This window comes from Mastigoproctus giganteus, chromosome 13 (genome assembly GCF_048544385.1).
Source record: "Mastigoproctus giganteus isolate SK-2022 chromosome 13, ASM4854438v1, whole genome shotgun sequence".
NCBI lineage: Eukaryota > Metazoa > Arthropoda > Arachnida > Uropygi > Thelyphonidae > Mastigoproctus > Mastigoproctus giganteus.
The window spans coordinates 119,257,304-119,276,879 of record NC_143587.1 but is presented as its reverse complement, the minus strand read 5'-3'; positions in this window follow the sequence as shown (position 1 = coordinate 119,276,879).

Sequence of the window (19,576 nt, the reverse complement as noted above, 5' to 3'; positions counted from 1 at the left end):
GGCCTTGCGGCAACGTTGCCGGCTTGCTGAATAGTTGATCGAGGTTCGATTTCAGCTGCTACCCACATGAGAATTTTTCTCAGGGGCATTCAGCATTGAGTTTGGCGGTCTCAAACCGTGGTCGTGAGGTTTTTCACCGGGATTGACTCCTGTTTCCCACCTCACAACAGACAAACCGCCCTTCGCGACGAGGGGTACTCGAAAATTTGATAGGGCTAGGGACGCGAGTAGACTAAACTTCGCTGCGGACTTTCCTCTTGAGGGAAGGGGGTTAGTGGGGCAGGCGCGCCACCATCCCATCATAAGGTGGGCTGCGGGCAGTCTATTTAACAGCATATTCTACTCCTTAAAAGAATGTACTAAAACTGTGGATTTCAAAATGCGAATAATTATGCTGTTCAGCAAATTTGCAATTTTAAATGACATTAAAAAGGCGCATTAGAAAACGTTTATAATTCACTATTTATGCGCAAACAGAAAAAATTTCGTTTCTACATGTCAGCAAGCATAATGATGTGATATATATATTCCCAAAAAAGGGAAATGATAATTTGTGTTTAATGAAACACAGGAAATCTTTCTTACAGAGCGAAATATAAAATTTACTTAAAATCCATCCACTGGGAACAGTTATTACACGCAGACGGACGGACAAAGAATTAATAATTGTAGCATTTCTATTAGTCCGATTTAATGATACTTGGGATGCTCAACAAATCTCTCTAAAAGGGTCCACACATGAAATTTTGTGTGGACCCTTTTAGAAAGATTCTTAAATTCGGGCAGTTAATTGCATTGTTAAGGTACATATGTTTATTTTTAATATGAAAACATCTATAGTGACACCTGACAATGGAATTTTTGCAATCATACTTCCTGCAGGTAGAATGATTGTGACGTCATACTATTCTATAAATGGTTTCGCTAACCTCTTCCAAGCCATGGATATTTTCACATAAACATCCTTCGTGCGTACAGAGTACACATTATTATTATTTTTTTCTTTTTTTGCCTCACTATGTATTCAGACAACCAAATCATCATACACAATATTTTAAAACCTAAGAAGTGTATTCATTGGCGGTTAAGACTGTGCGAATCAGCATGAAAATATGTTTATGGTAAGGAAACGTTGCATGCTTTATGGTTTGGGAGAAAATGATTTTAAACTATATTCATCATAATTAATTGGAAATATTGGACATTAATTAGACATCGAAGAAGGTTAATTAGCGTCACTTTATGAATAAATTCATTGACTGAAGATATAATAATTACTTGTGCGAATCTAATGAATAATATCCGTTTATATACATAGACAACCTCTGAAAACCAGTTGTAATCAGCCTTCTGCACTATACGGGGCTCTGCTGTAGTCACATTTCCTCTTCAAGAGCATCTCGTGGAATGCATGATGACTCTTCCTATGATTAAAGCCGGCCCCTTTCAAAATCGGCCATGTGGTAGGCAATGGTATACCACCACATTATCTGATGCCACAGTGACCATAACAAAACCAACTCCAAAAGCTGCTGTTAAAGGAAGACCTGCAACTAGGTGGAAGGATGAGATCAGTGAACTTTGGGCGTGTCATTTTGCGATGCCGCTAGTATAGCGCATGATCGATGCAGTTGGAGGAATTTGTTGGTGGCCACAACAGCTCAGGGAACTATGTGACTGGAAGAAGATACACAACGGGACTATTCTTCAAGAATAGTGTCTTTAAAGAATGGTCTAAATCCGCATGGCTTACCACTTCAAAGCATATGATTCGCAAAAATGTGAAAATTGTAGAATTACATTATTAACTAATCAGCTAAGTTAAGTGTTATTCTCTTTACACTTGAAAGACCAAAAATCGGAGAATCTTCTCACAGAACAAGATAGATTCAGTGAAAATGGAGATACGTTCAAGGGAAATGAAAATTTTGCTGAAATATTTAAGAGAGGGTGGGGGGAGGGAGAAAGGGGTCTATGATATCCTCAAAGACAAAAATATTTTGATACTGTTTAACGCATACATTCTCCCAAAACGAATTCGGAAATATAGACTTATAAAAAGGAAACAGAAATATGGATTTTATGCCAGACCCAACAGAAGAGGGAATACCTATATACTGTACATTAACATTCCAAACATCGCAGAACAGAAAGATTTCGAAAAACTTATTTTAAAATATTTTAGATTCAACTGATTTGCATGTTAGCCGGATAAAAAAAAAAAAAAAAAAAAAAAACGAGTTTAAGAAGGAAATAAACTGTTCAATCTCTCCAAACCAAGGCCAAACTTACTGAGGTGGGATGGAGCAGTTTTCGAGGGCCCGAAAACAACGCAATCGCTGTTGATAAAAGGGATCACAACCTTATTTAAATAATTGTTGTATTTAGTAGTCTGGGGCCTAGGTGCACATATTTTTTGTACGCCAAGGTTCCAGACTACGCTCCCAGCTAACTCGAACACGGTATTAAAACAAATCCTTCCATTCCCGATGGTAATCGAACCTAGACCTTTACAACATGGCGTAAAAAAATCATTACAGGCTTTTTTTTCACGCTGTAGCCCAGTTACATACCCAATACATTCCTCAATACCTCCCGTGATCTTTCGACAAAAGAATGGTAGAAAAATAATTAACAAAGTTTGATGCTAAGACAGCTTCAGGTCCTGATGACACTTCCTTACTTGTTCTCAAAAACTGTGCTTCATCTACTAATGATCGCCAATACGGATTCTAAATGAACTCATTGGTGATATATTGCCTTATGTTACTCATCTTTAGGCAAATTCGACAGAAAAAAATTTGATGACACTCAGGCAATTTCCCTTTATATTTCTAAGGGTTTTTTGATCGTGCTTATGCCAATTTCTTAAGTGCCGATCTCCAGGTATTCTCCAGTTTCGATCTCCAGTGGGCGAAGAAAACTTATCTACCTCAATCCTGCCTTATTTTTCACAAAACATGCTTACTTCTCCTATTCTCATCTTCGATGACATTCGTATTCCTATACAAGATTACATAGCTCTATTAGGAATTACCCTAACTTTTATTCTCACTTGGCATAAGTGTATCATACATAATTATTGCTTCCTCTGCATCAAAAAACTGTTCTCTTTTTCATTCTCAGAATTACTTTTCTTACAAACAACTACTCACCTTAAACAAATCTAAAATCTGCCTTTAAATGGAATATAGTTTCCATATCTTGGGTGGCGCCCCCAGAATCTCTCTCTCGGCTTTTAAGGAATTTAATTAATGACCCGTCTCTCTTACAATATCTCCACCCTCTGTTTAATTGGCGTTCAGTTTCTGCTGCATGTCTTTTCTACAGATACTTTCACTTCTTAATGAATTAACATCTACAATTCCACCGCTCTCTTCCAATCTAGTCCGAACTCGTGCTACAAGTAATCGGCATCCAATTCCAAATTCCCAGAACCTTTTCTTCCTCGTTTATCCCTTCTACTCCTGTTTTTTGGAACAACTCTCTTTCACTTTATTATCTAGAGAAATTCAAGTATAATCAAAAAGCGTCTTCTCTCTTCGAAACTTTCAACCCAACCACATCACTAATACCTTTCTAATATATTTCGTGTTGTGTTAAAAATCTGATTTTTCATCCAGCAAAAAGAAGGCAAAGTGGCTATGTACTGTATGCAATTTATGGACAAGAACAAAGTTAATAATTTGAACGAAGATTATTCAAACAACATTAAATATGCTCTGGCTGTAAACAGTATAACAATTATCATATCGCTTTGAATTTCATTTTGAGAAATTGTATTTTTATCGTATTTTTAGCTCTACCAAAATATAAGCATGAAAAGGATCGATGAGATAAATAAAGACTAACCATTAATTCTCGTTTCCTTTACGATCACATTTTTATATTTTCTGTATTCTATGAAAAGCCAGTCTGGCTGAAACTGAAAACGTTAATACATATTCCATAACCAGTTTGCATAATTATGCGAGTTTTAGAAAATAAAATGTTTTGATCATTAACAAAACCTATCTCGATCTGTAACTAAAAGCCTTTATACACCATTAATTAAATAGTACATTTGTCATTCTGAGTAAAGCGATATTTATCAGAAAATGCTTTATAATTTAATAGAAAATGCGAAACTGGCTACTAGTACTGTATTGCTGTTTTTCATGAACAGAACAGCGATGGCTTCTTTTACCACGAGTTCACTGTTATTACAGTTTATCTATTATAGTTTCCTTGCAAGTAACTTTTCGAGCTATTTTTCCAAGTGTTAAGATAGACAACTAAATTTACTGACTTTCTTATATGAGCACTAAAAAGAACATGTTTCACATCTTTCAAGCAATGACCAATTTCTCACAAATATTTTTTAAAACGTCATCTACACTCATGAACCTTTAATCAAATAGTTAATTTAATTAATGTTTAATTGCGGCATTAATTTTTATTCGCGATGATGATTTTTTCATTTTTCTTCGGTCACTCTTTCAGAGTTCCATCCGCCAGCTTTTCCTATTTCCATCTCCCATGGAGTGTTTCTTTGGCTTCTGAAAGGAAAAGACTGCGTTCCATCTACATTGAAAAGTGGCAAAGAGAAAGTGCAGTATCTGAACAGAATGTAGATCATATCTTACTTGTTTGTGACTACTACTTAGACTTCAACTTCAACTTATTGCAGAGCAATAAGTTGAAGTTGAAGTCTAAGTAGTAGTCACAATTACAAGAACTTCAACTTATTGCAGAGCTCTTCACTGGTGAAAATAAATCCTTACTTGTTCAATCTCATTTAATGCTCTTAATACATTTGCTACACGTGTTTTCAAAAGGAGTGATGAACTTAGATCAGTTAACTTAAGGTAGACTTGTTCATATGACTCTTTGTACCACATGGTTGGTGTACTGAAAAGTTACTTCTAACTGCGATTTCTCACAGTGACTACATCTATTAGATGGTAACAATGTTTGTTACATATCAGAACTACTTTCGGATTTCTACTGCCTCTGAAGATTTTTCTAATTGATCCTTGGAAAAGCTACTCCAGTGGTTTTTCCTTTTGGACTTGTATTGTCTGGTGAATTTTTGAAGCCGACTTGTACTTGCTATTGATTTTACACTGTATATATTTGTTAATACTGAATCTTGCCCTATTAATGGGTGAAATTTGGTCCATGATCTTTGGACTCTTTCCTCAAAGACAGGAGTGTCCCTGACTAGCTTTCTTTCTTTGCTGATCCTGATACCAGGATGGGATTTTTGGTAAGTTGCCAGGTCACACAACGTAATAACAGAACAGAGCACAAAATTGACGCTCAAAACACCGGATTTGGCGCAAGCCTCACTGCAAGAAGTGTAAAAGTGGCTAATGGAGGAAACCCTTGGGTCCGCAACAATTACACTTAAATACTGAATTACTTAATTCCATCTCCCTTTCCTGAGCTAAAATTTCGGGTATGGAAGATTACCGCTTCTGAGCAAACATCGCTTATATGAAATACACAGTAAATTCCATTCCAACTCGCTGAAATTTCTAATGCATGTATACTTCATGTAAGCAACATTTGTTCGTAAGTATTAATCTTCAATACGCGAAATTTCTGTTGTATTGAAGTTTCTGGGCCTTCATCTTTAGGCGTAAATAATCAAGGAATCGAAAAATCAGTCCAGTAAAAAATTCTCTGGACATGAGGGCAGAACGACTGAACATTTAAAAAAACAAAGAGAAACCAGTCAATCCGTCCCCCCCCCCCACGTCCTTCACTTTTCACAAAATAAAACGGAGCCACTCTCATTGGTTTCGCCTCCCTCCAAACAACCAGCAGTCATGTGTCCAGAAGCTGAAAGCGCGTTCAGGTTCGTTTAGTATCAAAACAACAACCTGAATATGGTAGGAAAAAGAAATTATGAGGATAAGGACCCAGTCAGGCGGGTTAGAAGAGAAAGAGGATGGAACCATCTCAATAGCTATGTCGGCTGTTGCAGATTATTCTAATAAGCTTTATAATAAAGTTTTCTAATTTCACGTATTTTTAAAATATACCGTCCTTTTCTGGCACCGAAACGAATTTCGACCTTCCAAAAAGGCCAAGCAATTGATGGGGGTAACGACATTTTGGTATCGTACCCTTCTTTTTCAAAACCATAATTTTCACCGCCTATTATCTCGAGGAGAGGTTATAACCCTACGTACGTAAATACTGTAGTTATGTTCGCACAGTACCGATCGTTTTCATAAGTGTCATTCGAATCCCTAACCCCAGGCGCAGTCAAAGTTGTGTCGTGTTTTATACAAGACGGTTGTCTGAGTAACTAAAGTAAACAGTTGATGTTGCCATTAATTTCGACCTCATACGTGACCTCCGTATTTTTTTTTTTTTTTTTAATTCCATTGCGAAGTGTGCACGTGTTGTATCTCAGTTATTGGCTAAGTTGCTATGGAAACATAATAGGTACTATTAAGGAATGGTGCCAAGTTGAAAGTAGTTGGTACTCTTGGCTTGTTCTGCTGGCCCTCAAAGGACGGGTGTGTCCGTGCCTCAATACAAACATTGTTTTTTCGAGCCTATTCCCTAGTAAATTTTAAGCGTGGCTACAATAAAGAATAGTAAAATAATACGCCATCTGATATAAATAAATTAATTTAATTTTAAAAGCCTACACGCTATTGGGATTTAGAATTTTGCATTAGCGAAATATATCAAAATACAAACAAGATACAAAGCCAAAATCCTGCAATACTTTTCTTGGTTTCCCAGATATAAAAATGTCACATGATTACCACACAACTGCAATCTCGGTAAGGAAACGGATCCTAATATAGGCCAAGTGTCTTTTGGCTGGGCTGTACAACGTGTGCATCCACAGTCCAATTTGCATGATGAGAAGCCAAATGAATAACTCATTGAGAAAACCTAGCATCCTTTGCCTGAGAGAGAGAATAACTATAACCCCAATCGAAGAGGCATAAAGAATCCCTCCAATCAGAAACGGTACTCGAAACTAACACCACTCCAACGAAGCGATACATCATGCCCACTAAGCCGCCACAGAATACATCCAAAAGAAAAAGTAAAATTAGTATTTTTTTTTTTTTTTTTTTCAGATTTAAAAATTAAAAATCTCTGCGCGAAAATTCACTTGTCCGGGTATATGGGAATCAAAATATTGTGCACAAAGATGATTAAATGTTCCTATATGAATAACTTCACCCCCCCCCCAACTTGTCCTGAACTAAACCTGCGTATGCATATTAGCGCTATAAACACTATTAACATTAATTTGTTGGAATGATAGCAGTGCTTCTGCTCCGAGGTGCTTTGTTTATGAAACACAAAAATATACACCGAGTGATCACTAAATTATGACTACCTATCTATATCGTGTTGGGCCACCACATCTTTCCACAGTTTCGGAACAGATGACGGTTCCGTGTCCATATGTCTCACTCACTTTCCCTTTCCAAAACATCCCACGGTGTTCATGTATTGAAGCGAGACGAATTTGGAAGCCAATCAAGATATATACCTTCAGTGTTTCTCGAGCCACTTGTACACAGTACGAACCCGATGACACAACGCATTATCGTCTTGGAATGTCCAGTTTCTGTCCTGGAAAAAAATGCAACATGGCAGGGTGCACATGCTCTCCTAAGAGCTGCCGGTAGACCTCACTAGTGAAACGTTGTTCCATACGCACCAGGAGTCCTGGTCTTGCCAGCAAAACATGCCCAATATTAAGCAACTACCGCCACCTGCCTGGATAGTGGGCACCATGCACTGTGGGTACATAAACTCGTGTTGTCTGAGCCACACACGAAAGTATCCGTCGGTGTGTTGCACCATGTGTTTGGACTCATCCGACTAGCCTACTCGTTTCCAGTCCTCTAGCGTCCAACCAGTGTATTGTTGACATTATAGCGTTCGCAATCGACGATGATCAGCGATGAGGGAGACTCTTTGGTCGTCTGCTGTAGAATCCCATACGTCTGCGTGTGCGGCGCAACGTCATAGTCGAGGCCGCTGTAGCCGAGTGGTCAAGTGAAAGGATGCACAAGTGCACGTGCCTTCAGTGACCGGGGGTCCAAGCCTGTAACTGCTAAATATGGTGCTGTTTCTTGTATTCCTTCTATCTTGTAAACTCCTCTGACCGCGTCGTCTCGGAGTATAAACAGAAAATTTATTTATTTGAGATACTGTTCTTGCATTCCCTGTATTGTCAACTGTCGCACAGTGACCTGCCGTTGAGCAAGTACAAAGCGCTACACCCTTCGCTCACCACGAACATCCATCATGCGTAATGACCATTCTTTGTACAACTTAACCACAGGAGGCAGTGAGCAACCGACAAGACATGCCATTTCCGGTATAAAAGCAGGAGTTCATACAATCATGCCCTTTTGAAACTCTGTTATATCTTTACTACGTCCCATAACTGCTACTTTACACTTTCGAGCCAGATGCAAATCTTGTACCACGTCTCTAGTGTAGGAAGCTGTTTGGGTTTTTACACTGCGAGCTGTGCGGTAGAGTCCATTACGGATGGGGGTGGTCACTGAGTATATACAGCATAAAATTCTGCTCCTTAGTACTAAGTAACTCTTAATTCCATGAAAACTAAAGAAACTGGATTTGAACTCCTAACTTTTTGCACTTAAGACTGGAAGTCTTGCTTGCTTGCTTGTAAAGGCAGAGACTTCTTTTTAATACCACATTGGTAAGTCAAAACAGTTCTTTACTACTTCAACAGTACACAGATTTCAACCCTGTAAATAACTTTTCTCAATTCTGTTGCGGGCAGCAATAATACCATTTTAAAAGAATCATGCAAGCTAGGTTAACTGAATACCCGTTATTCGAAGCTAGCGGCATATTTAGTGGCGCCATCTGTTGGCTATAGCTCCAAGCCTATTATGCCTCCCTTCATTTTATGAAGGGAAGCATAATAGGTTAAAGCTCAGAATATTGTCTATAATTCTATTATTTAAAATTACAAACTAACCTACTTGTCTGTCATATGATCAGCAAAAAGGAAAAAAAAAACATGCATAACAACACATCTGGAAGAAAATTAAAAAGTTTTCTCCTTCAGGAAACGTTTAAATTAAACAGAATACACCCCACCCCGGTTTTTTTTTTTTTTTTATCTTAGACTGTATACTATATTTAAACAAAAATGATAATGTTGTTTTTGCACTTGCTGATATTATCTAATAACAAACATCAGACAGCAGTCTTTGAAATAAACTGTTTCATTTTCGTGCATTGTTTCTCTTCCCTAAGGATTTGTCTTTGTTAGGAATAATAAAAATTTCCACTCTAATTATATACGAAACAGTTAACCAAAACTACACGTTATATTCTTTATGCGCAAAAATGGAAGACTTCTGTTTATTTCCTACTATAATTTAAATACTTAGAGACAACGATATATAAATAATTTTGGTCTGTTCTTTGCAAAGTAACAACAAAATGCGTTTTATTTACACTATAATCCCTTAAGCGCATATGATCTTATACGCGTTTATGGGATAACAGTTCTCCATCAACGTGATATTGTTGTCTGGACGATTTTCATCGATGAGTAGTCAACCAGCTGATGCTGCCCTCTGACGGTGGTTAAAACCATGCGATGAGAGCAAATAATAATCATAAATATACTTGGTGTCAGAAAAATTGACTCGCCCTAAAACTCTAGATAATTTTTTTTTCTGAGCTTTGGTATACAGATAAGTAGGGATTAAAGACAAAAAATTATCAAACGTCGGTGGCACATACAGAAATTTTGTTTAATACAGAAAAATTAAAATATTGTTAAAATATGGAAGAACAAAAAAGTCTCCATTATCTAGCACTTTTTTTTTTTTTTAAATATACACCAATATACGATATACACCAACTCGCCCGCTGGCATAATTTTTTGATATAGGAAAAAAGGTCAGTAATTGCTGGCGCTTCTGTTGCATTGTTACAATTTAAAGATATACTCATATATAAATTTATTTCGTTTCAACCTCTTAAATAGTTAAAGATTAATTTAGGAAAATTTTATTTTTTTATTGAAAATCCCAAGCACAAAAGCTATTAGATCCTATAGTGCTTAGTACCGTGCATGGGTTGAAGGTTGAGGAGATGAAAGAAGATACTTGTTGAGGTCAGACTTGAATTTCTGTAGGTTGTAATTTTCAGGAAATACATATGAAGAGGGAGGTTGTTCCACAAAACGGAAGTTGAATGAATAAATGAGGAAGAAGAAAGGCTGGTTTTGTGAGTTTGAAGTTTATCAGTAAAAGGATGCTGACTGGTTGCGGCATATGTTCGGACTAGTTTGGGAGAGAGAAAGCAGGAAATATAAACGCCAATTCAAAAGAATGGTGCACATAGAAGTATCTATAGAAAAGGCATGCAGCAGAAACGGAGCGTCTATGAGACAGAGAGTGGTGAGACTTTGTTAGAGATGAGTATTAATTAACCTAAGTGCCCTCCTTTGAATTAAATCTAAAAGCCTGAGACAGATTTTGGGAGCACCGCCCAAGATGTGGAAAGAATAGTCCATGGCAGGGCAGATTTGTACAGAGTGAACAGCTGTTTGGAAGAAAAGTAACACCGAGGGCGAAAGAGAAAACCAGGTTTTTCAGATGCAGAGGAAACAATATTTGTGAGGTGCTTATGCCAAGAGAGATTAGCAGTTAGGGTAATACCCAATAGCGATATATATGTGATCTTGTCCAGAAATCAGAACGCCATCTAAGATAAGTATAGGAACAAAAGAATCCTTTTTGAGAGATATAAGACAGGGCTCAGTATTGGAATGATTGAAATCAACTAAGTTATCTTTGCCCCACTAGGGAATTACTTGGAGATTAGCATTTAAGGAATTGGTAGTGGATATTCGAGAAGCTGAAGCTGTTTGAGCAGAGCAAGGTTTCTCAAACTGGAAGGTAGAATATTGCTGTGATAGCAATGTGTTATCATCAGCAAAACTGTGGATAGCATTTCCGGTCAATGGAAGGTCATTAATATACAAGAGGAAAAGAGTAAGAAAAAAAAAAAAACTGAACCTTGAGGAACACCTGCATTAGTGGAAAGAGTTAAAAGACTGAGAGCCATCTACCATCACCCGCAGTACGTATAATAAATATATATCTTTAATTTTTCTTAAAGAAAAACTAGAAATGTTTTTTCTATAAATATAAGAAAAAAAAAAAACAGAGAGGCAGAACAGATTGAATGTAAACGACTTAAATCAAGGACAAAGTTTCTTTAATAAATCTAAGCTCCGTATAGATAAATACGTGGTTTAAACAAAGAAAATCAGAAGCGGAAAGATAAAAATGAAAGTTCCGAAAGATAACATTGTATGCTGATGATTTTAAGCCACTGATTTGTTCAGAGCATCTAGATCTACCACCGAAACAGTCTAAAGAGTTTCAGTGCAAAAAAAGTCTCCAATATCAAAATGTCCTTTGAATCAATTAGGCTTCAGCTAAATGCTGAAAAATCAGTACAGATGACGTTTTCGAAAAGAAGGAAAAACCCAATAAATACAAGATTAGAAAGATCAACTTTCACATGGTTATTGGACTAGTCTGGGACAGGAACCTATAGTTTCAACGGCAATTCAAATAAGAAAATTGACGGATAAACTTGATTCGTAGTTAACATTGCTTATTTCTCCCTAGCAGCTCCTCATAATGAGAAATGAAATGTATTAAGAAACATTTGTATGTGATATTCCAGAACAGCCCTCGAATCCACAGCACAGCGAGCACTCAACCATCTCTCTACCTGGACAACAATCAACAAATTGCAAATGAACAATGCAAAAACTAAGATGATGGTGTTTAAAAACCAACTAAACTTACGAAAGCCCCCACCCCAAGTCAAAATCAATGGAACCCAGCTAACCTTCATAGAACAGACAAAAGTCCTGGGGGTAGTAATAGACAACCGCCTGTCTGTCTTCCCCCATCTACAGCATCTGAGTTCCAAGACCAAAAAGTTCTCTGCTGCAATTATACGGATCTCGAGAAGTGAGTGCGGCTCTCAAAACGAACCTTTTTTTCATTATTATAAATCTGTCTTTCTCCCAACAGTAATCTATGCTGCTGAGGCCTGGTTTCACAGAGTAACCATCATTAAGATAAAAGAAAAGCTAAACTCTATACAAAGAGCTATGTTACTGGCAACCCATAAAATCTGCCGTACAATTTCTACAGAAGCTCTCCAAGTTATAGCAGGCACCCTCCCTCTCGACCTTTATACAATCTACAAGGGGCTCTGCTATCGAATTAAAAAAGGTATTCCGGCAACGATCCTGCATATAGAACTCTCACTAACTACGAATATAAAGCAGGAGAAATCTCGATGTCTCAAACTCTTCAATGTATGGCAGACCAGATGGGATTCTTCTACTGTAGGGATGGTAACTCGGAGTTTTCTTCCGGAGGTAACCTTTGCAACCACTAAAAATAACTCCCGATGGTTCTCCCTCAGCCTCGAATCTTCCTTTCTCATTACCGGACATGGTTCTCTGAATGAGAAACTGCATACACTGGGACTCATTGACACTCACTACTGCTTTTGCGGACAAAGTGAAAGTTGGAAACACTTGCTTCTGGAGTGTGTACATTACCACGACATCAGAAACCGTCTCCAGAATAAGATCCAGGACTTCTCCCCAGCAGATCTGCTTCAACTGATATATACCCAGAATAACCTCAAAGCCTTCCAGACCTTCGCAGCTGAGGTATTTGCCTGGAGGAGGACACTGATCGCCAATCACCAACGTGGAAATCCCGATCATTAACAATGCCACTGAAAGGCTCTACTTCTACTGACTGTTACTTCAGTGCAATTTTTTTTCCCTCTACCCTGTGTTCTGCACTGTTTCCGGGGCCTGCCCTGAAACTAAAAGCACCCTTGGCTTACTTTTTCTTCTTTCTTACTCTGTCCCCGTGAAGGATAGAAAACCACTCTCCCATTTTTTTTTTTTTTTTTTTTTTTTTTTTACTCTCTCTTTCTCTGCTGGCACTCCGACTTACATCTTTCACTTCACTGTAGCCAAGGCATGGGATTAAAATTATTTATTTATTTATTTATTATTTTTCATTTATTTAGCTTCTTTCTTTTTTTTTATCACAGGGAATTTATTTATTTATTTATTATTATTTTTTTTAAAAAAATCATGTTCCAGTTGTGTAAAATTAAAATGGATTTCTGGATAGAAGAGTAATAATTCGTGAACTGTTTTGAACTTGTAAGGATCTAATTTTTTTTATCTTCCCATAGGTTTGAATGTCTCGAGTATTGGGTATTTGTAAATGTCTGGACATGTCTTTTGCATTTGAAGAAAATTCGTTTACCGGTCCGCAAATCTCAACAAGGGGGGGGGGGTTCTGTTCTATCTATGTTGAAAGACATCCTTTTCGTTTATTAGCAACATACTTCCATCTGTCGTTGTGGAAGTTGATAGCTTAAATGAATTCAGGGAAGTTGATAGCTTAAATGAATATCACATTTAATTGGATACTATGATGTGGTCTCAAAGGAACTGAATGAAAAAAATAATTTTGATATCATATACTTGGATTTCGGGAAAGCTTTTGATATTGTTGCACATGGAAGACTGCTTTACAAATTGGAGCGGTGTGCATTAAGGGCAAGTTGCTGCAATGGACAGTTGAGTGGGAGACAGCGTTGAAGGTAAATGAAAATAAAAATAAGTTTATGATTACAAGTAGGAAGGAAAGATAAAGTACCTGATAGATCTGGCAAGCAGCGAAGCATAGTTTCAATAGAACAGAATCCTTCAAATATCTGGGAGCTATGATTCAACATGACAGTAGTAACACCCCAGAAATAGATGTTACTTTTCCCTGCAGAAACACTTTCAATCAAAGCTGCTCTCTAGAAGAACGAAATTGGTGTTATATAAAACAGTGGTACGACCTATCGTGACTTATGTAGTGAAACATGGGTGCTTAATAAAAAGGACGAAAAATCTTTAAATGTGTGGGAAAGGAAGATATTAAGGAAAACCTTGACCCTGTAAAAGACGGGAAAGAGTGGAAAATAAGAACAAACCAAGAGCTTAAGAAACTATATGGAGAACCGGATATAGTGGGAGTGATAAAGAGCTCAAGACTTAGATGGACAGGCCACGTGATACGAATGGAGGAAAACAGATGGCCAAGAAAAACAATGGAAGGGCAACCTGAAGGAAGAAGAATCAGAGGAAGACCGAGAAGGTGGGTGGACATCAACGACCTACGACAGCTTAGGGTGAAATGATGGAGAACAATGGCCAGGGAATGAGACAGCTGGCGAAAAATCGTTGAGGAGGCCAAGGTTCTATAAAGACCGTAGCGCAGTGGAGTAAGTAAGTAAGTGGGAGACAGCAGAAAGTGGTAATAAATGGACACTACTCTACGTGGACTGTTATTAGTGGAGTCCCTCAGGGTTTGGTGGTGGGCCCATTTTTTTGATATCGTTGAAAGCATATTAGGCTTAATGTCCAAGTTTGCAGATGATACAAAGTCTGGCAGGGTTGTTAATGACAGTAAAGACAGTATGCTACTGCAACAGGATCTACAAAAGTTAGGCAGATGGGCTGTGAAGTGGCAACTAAAGTTTAACATTAACAAATGCAAAGTACTGCATATGGGTAGCAGTAACCCGAGAGAAACTTGCGAACTGTGTGGTACTACACTCAGGGAGGTAGAGAAGGGGGGGTGAGAATAATACCTAGGGGTAATTGAGCAGTCCGATATGAAGTTCTCTGAGCAGTGCAGTTGGCTGCCAGAGCAGGCCATGGAGTTTTGTCAATGATAAATAGGAATTTTGCTAGCAGAGACAAGGAAGTGATTATTCCCTTATAATCGTAAGGCAATGGTTAGGCCACACCTTGAATACTGTATACAGGTCTGGAGGCCTCATTTTAGGAAGGATGTAGAGTTGCTAGAATGAGTACAGAGAAGGGCAACACGATTGGTGAGAGGAACAAAGGGGTGCTCTTACCAAGAGAGGCTTAAGTTCTGCAAGTTGCAGCATCTGGAGACAAGGCACCTGCGAGGTGATATGATTGAGTTGTATAAGACCTTGAATGGTTTGAGCAGGTTCAATGTTGATGGGATACTTCCCCTTGTTCAGATTAAGAACCTGAGGTATATAGATTCGAATTGAGAAAAGACAGTTGTAGAATAGATATGCGGAAGTTTGCCTTTAGCCAGCGGGTAGATTGCTGGAACAAACCTCCATCTGTTGTTGTGAAAGTTGATAGTTTATATAAATTTACGGCTGAACTGGATGGATGGATGAAATGGGAAGGTTTTTTTTTTTTTTTTGTTTTTTTTTGGCTGGTGCTATAAAGGGTGTTTCAAAAATGATGGTCAATAATTTGCCCCCCCCCCCCGCATTTCGCCCCCAGCACATTTTTCCTCCAATAGATAATGAGTAGGCTACAGAAATGTAAATACTGTACAGTCAACTCTCGATAACTCGAATTTTTATTGAAGTCCCATCCCCTTTAGTGGGGATTCCATGTTAAACTCTCTCGATTACTCGAACTGAACTTCCGATAACTCTAACTTTTCCGAACAAATTTTCAAAATTACATTCGTGTACAAATTGTCACGTAGCTTTTAAACTAATTTCTCCCCTTTTGTATGTCTTCAGGGTTCTCTTTCCATTGTGAAAGGTGGAATAGGACCAGGGTATGTCTGCCAGGGGCAAAAGTTGATGACGTTGTAGAGCGGATATCATCTTTTAAGGGCACAAAAGGTGATATAGTTGTACACGTTGGCACTAATGACATTAAGAGTAGGAGACCGGCGGAATTACTTGACAAGTACAGGTCACTGATGAAAAAAAGCCGTGAATTAGGGTTGAAATTGAAAGTGTCTGCAATTCTGCCCAGAAACGATAGGAGGGAGTATATGATGAGAGCCCTGTCAATCAATTCGGCCCTGGAAAGATTGTGCAGGGCTCAAGGGGTAGAATTTTTTTCAGCCTGGTCTGTACTTGTTAACAGGAGAGACTGCTTCTACAGGGATGGGATACACTTAAATAGAAAGGGTGCAAGAATGTTTGCTGATGCTATCGAGGCAATGTTAGGTGGGTCGGAAAACTGCTAGATTGGGGGGATACAAGGACTAATAGATTAACAGTAGCCACTGGCAGAGGTGAAAGTGATTCTTGCACTGCTTCTATTGGAATGAGCCGCAGCCTGGAAAATAAGATGCAGGATATTTCAGAGACTGCTGGGAATCATTGGGGTACAAGTAAACACATGGGTTGTGTTAGGGTAGCTAAGAAAAAGAACAGGTGCATGTATACTTGTGTGTACACCAATGCTAGGAGTTTAGTAAATAAATTTGATGAATTTGAGGTATTGCTCAAAACATCAAAGGCAGATATTGTGGGGATTTCAGAGACGTGGTGTCACACAGATATAAGAAATGCAGAAATGGAATTTGGGGAGTACAATGTCTACAGAAAGGATAGACAGGATAGGAAGGGAGGAGGGGTTATGCTATTAGTTAAAAAACACATAAAATCCAAGGAAGTGAAGCCAGTCGACATCGCTGGACAGTGCAGTGTCGAGTCAGTTTGGTGTGACATAAGCATTGGGAGATCAAAATTGAGAGTAGGAGTGTGCTATAGGCCTAATGACTCTGATGAGTATAATAAGAAACTGTTCGGAGAAATAGAGTGGGCCAGTAAATCAGAGAGTCTTATAATGGGGGATTTTAATTTCCCAGATATTGACTGGAATTTGGGGGCTGGTCACTCACACAGTAGCAAGGCTTTTGTGGATTTATTGGATGATTGTTTTCTACATCAGCATGTTCGGTAGGCAACTAGAGGGAGTAATACTCTTGATTTGATTATCAGTAGTGATTCTTCATGCATTAAGAATCTGCAGATAAATGAACCACTTGGTGGCAGTGATCACAGTGTGCTGAAGTGGGAGTTACTCAAAGAGGTAACTACCATTAGGGGTAAAGGGAAGGGGTATTGCTTTCGTAAAGGCGACTACAATGGACTGAGACAGTATTTAAATTCTATACAGTGGGATCGACTGATGATATTGCCAACAGCAAATTCAAAATGGGAAGCATTCAAAGAACTTATCGTGGAAGCTACTAGGCTTTACATACCAACTAAGAAATATTGTTCAAGGTTTAGGCCTAAATGGTTGTCAGATGAACTAATGAGGCATATGGAAGAGAAGAAAAATGCATGGGATACATACAAATTAACACTTGACACGGACGCCTATGATAGATACAAGTTGATCTGTAACCAAGTTACAAAGGAGGTTAGGCAGGCGAAGGCAGATTACGAGAGATCCTTGGCAAGGGATGCAAAGAAAAACAGCAAAGAGTTCTTTACTTATGTAAACTCTAGAAGGAAGGGGATGAATCAGATTGGTCCACTTGAGATCGATGGGTCAACTGTTGATGACCCTGCTCGGGTAGCTAACAAACTAAATGAATATTTTGCATCGACATTCACACATGAGGAGTTATTCAGTGAGGGGAATGCCAGAGGTGTATTCAACTCTAGCAGTAAGCTAGAGAATCTTGTAATAACTGAGAGCAAAGTGGAGGAGAAATTGTTGAAGATAAACACAAGAAAGGCACCTGGGGTGGATGGGATCTATCCAGTTATATTAAAGGAGGCAGCAAAGGAGGTAAGCAAACCCTTAGCCATAATTATGAGAGCTTCCTTGGACTCAGGGGAGGTACCCATTGACTGGAGATGTGCAAATGTGACCCCAATTCACAAAGGGGGATCAAAGGCTGACACAAGTAATTATAGACCTGTGAGTTTAACTTCTGTTCCCGGAAAATTAATAGAGGCACTGGTGAAAGAAGCACTGCAGGATCATCTAGACAAGACTTCAGTTATAGCTCAGACACAGCATGGTTTTGTTAAGGGGAAGTCTTGCCTGACCAATTTGATTGGATACTATGATGCAGTCACAAAAGAACTGGATGCAGGGAATAACTTTGATATTATATACTTGGATCTTAGAAAGGCTTTTGATACTGTTGCACATGGAAGACTGCTGCAGAAATTGGAGCAGTGTGGCATTGGAGGCAAGTTGCTGCTATGGATAAAGGGGTGGTTGAGGGGGAGAAGACAGAGAGTGGTAATCAATGGACACTGCTCATGGTGGACTAATGTTATTAGTGGAGTCCCTCAGGGTTCAGTATTGGGGCCTTTATTGTTTTCTGTATTTATAAATGATATTGATGATGGTATATCAGGCTTAATGTCCAAGTTTGCAGACGATACGAAGGTTGGCAGGGTTGTCAAGGACACTACTGACACTATGCTGCTGCAACAGGATTTGGAAAGGTTGAGCAGATGGGCTTCGAGGTGGCAAATGAAGTTTAACATTGACAAATGTAAAGTACTACATATGGGAAACAGCAACCCCAGAGCAACGTATCAACTCTGTGGTACTACACTGACAGTGGTAGAGAATGAAAGGGACCTGGGGGTGGTGGTGCAGGCAGATATGAAGTTCTCTGAGCAGTGCAGACGAGCTGCAAGAGTAGCTCATGGTGTATTGTCAATGATATATAGGAATTTTTCTAGCAGGGATAAGGAGGTGATTATTCCCTTGTATAAGGCAATGGTCAGGCCACACCTAGAGTACTGTATACAGGCCTGGAGGCCTCATTTCAGGAAGGATGTAGAGCTGCTGGAACGAGTACAGAGAAGGGCAACTAGATTGGTGAATGGGACAAAGGGGTTCTCTTACGAAGAAAGGCTTAAGTTTTGCAAATTACAGTGTCTGGAAACTAAGCACCAGCGGGGTGATCTGATAGAGGTGTACAAAGCCTTGAATGGTTTGAGCATGCTCAATGCTGATGGGATTCTTCCTCTAGCTCAGAAAAATCACCTGAGAGGGCATAAATTCAAATTGAGGAAAGACAGATGTAGGATAGATGTGCGGAAATTTGCCTTTAGCCAGCGGGTGGTTGGTGGGTGGAACAGACTTCCATCTCTTGTCGTGGAAGTTGATAGCCTAAATAAGTTTAAGGCTCAGCTGGACAGGTATTTCGAACGAACAGAGGGGTGAAGTGGAAGTGGTTATTTTTATTTATTTATGTTACTTTTTTTTTTTTTTTTTTTTTTTTTTGGCTGATGCTGCATAAGCTTGCTTTCTTGCATCAAATGCCTCTACTAATGCTAATGCTAAAAAAATGCTAATTAACTGGAACTGTTAATCCTTTCACAATGGAAAGAATACATACTCGACTACGAAGGCGATAGTCACGTGGTTAGTGACGGACATGGGGGAGGGAACAGTGACTAATCTTATAGGAGTCTTTTCAGTAACAAGTGAATCTTGTTCTGATTTGTCTAAATTCAAACAATAAAAGTTCCTGCATCTGGCTCTGCTCACATTTCGTGGCGCAGTCGACAGCGCGCGTTTGCTGTTTTCGCCGCCTCTACAGAAAAGTAAGATACAGAGTGGACTCTTGCTCAATTCAAAAACGTTCCACCTGTAAAGGGCGTGTTTGGACAGAGGGTTTGGAAGGCCCAGTTGTGAAAGTCGTAACTAAACATAACC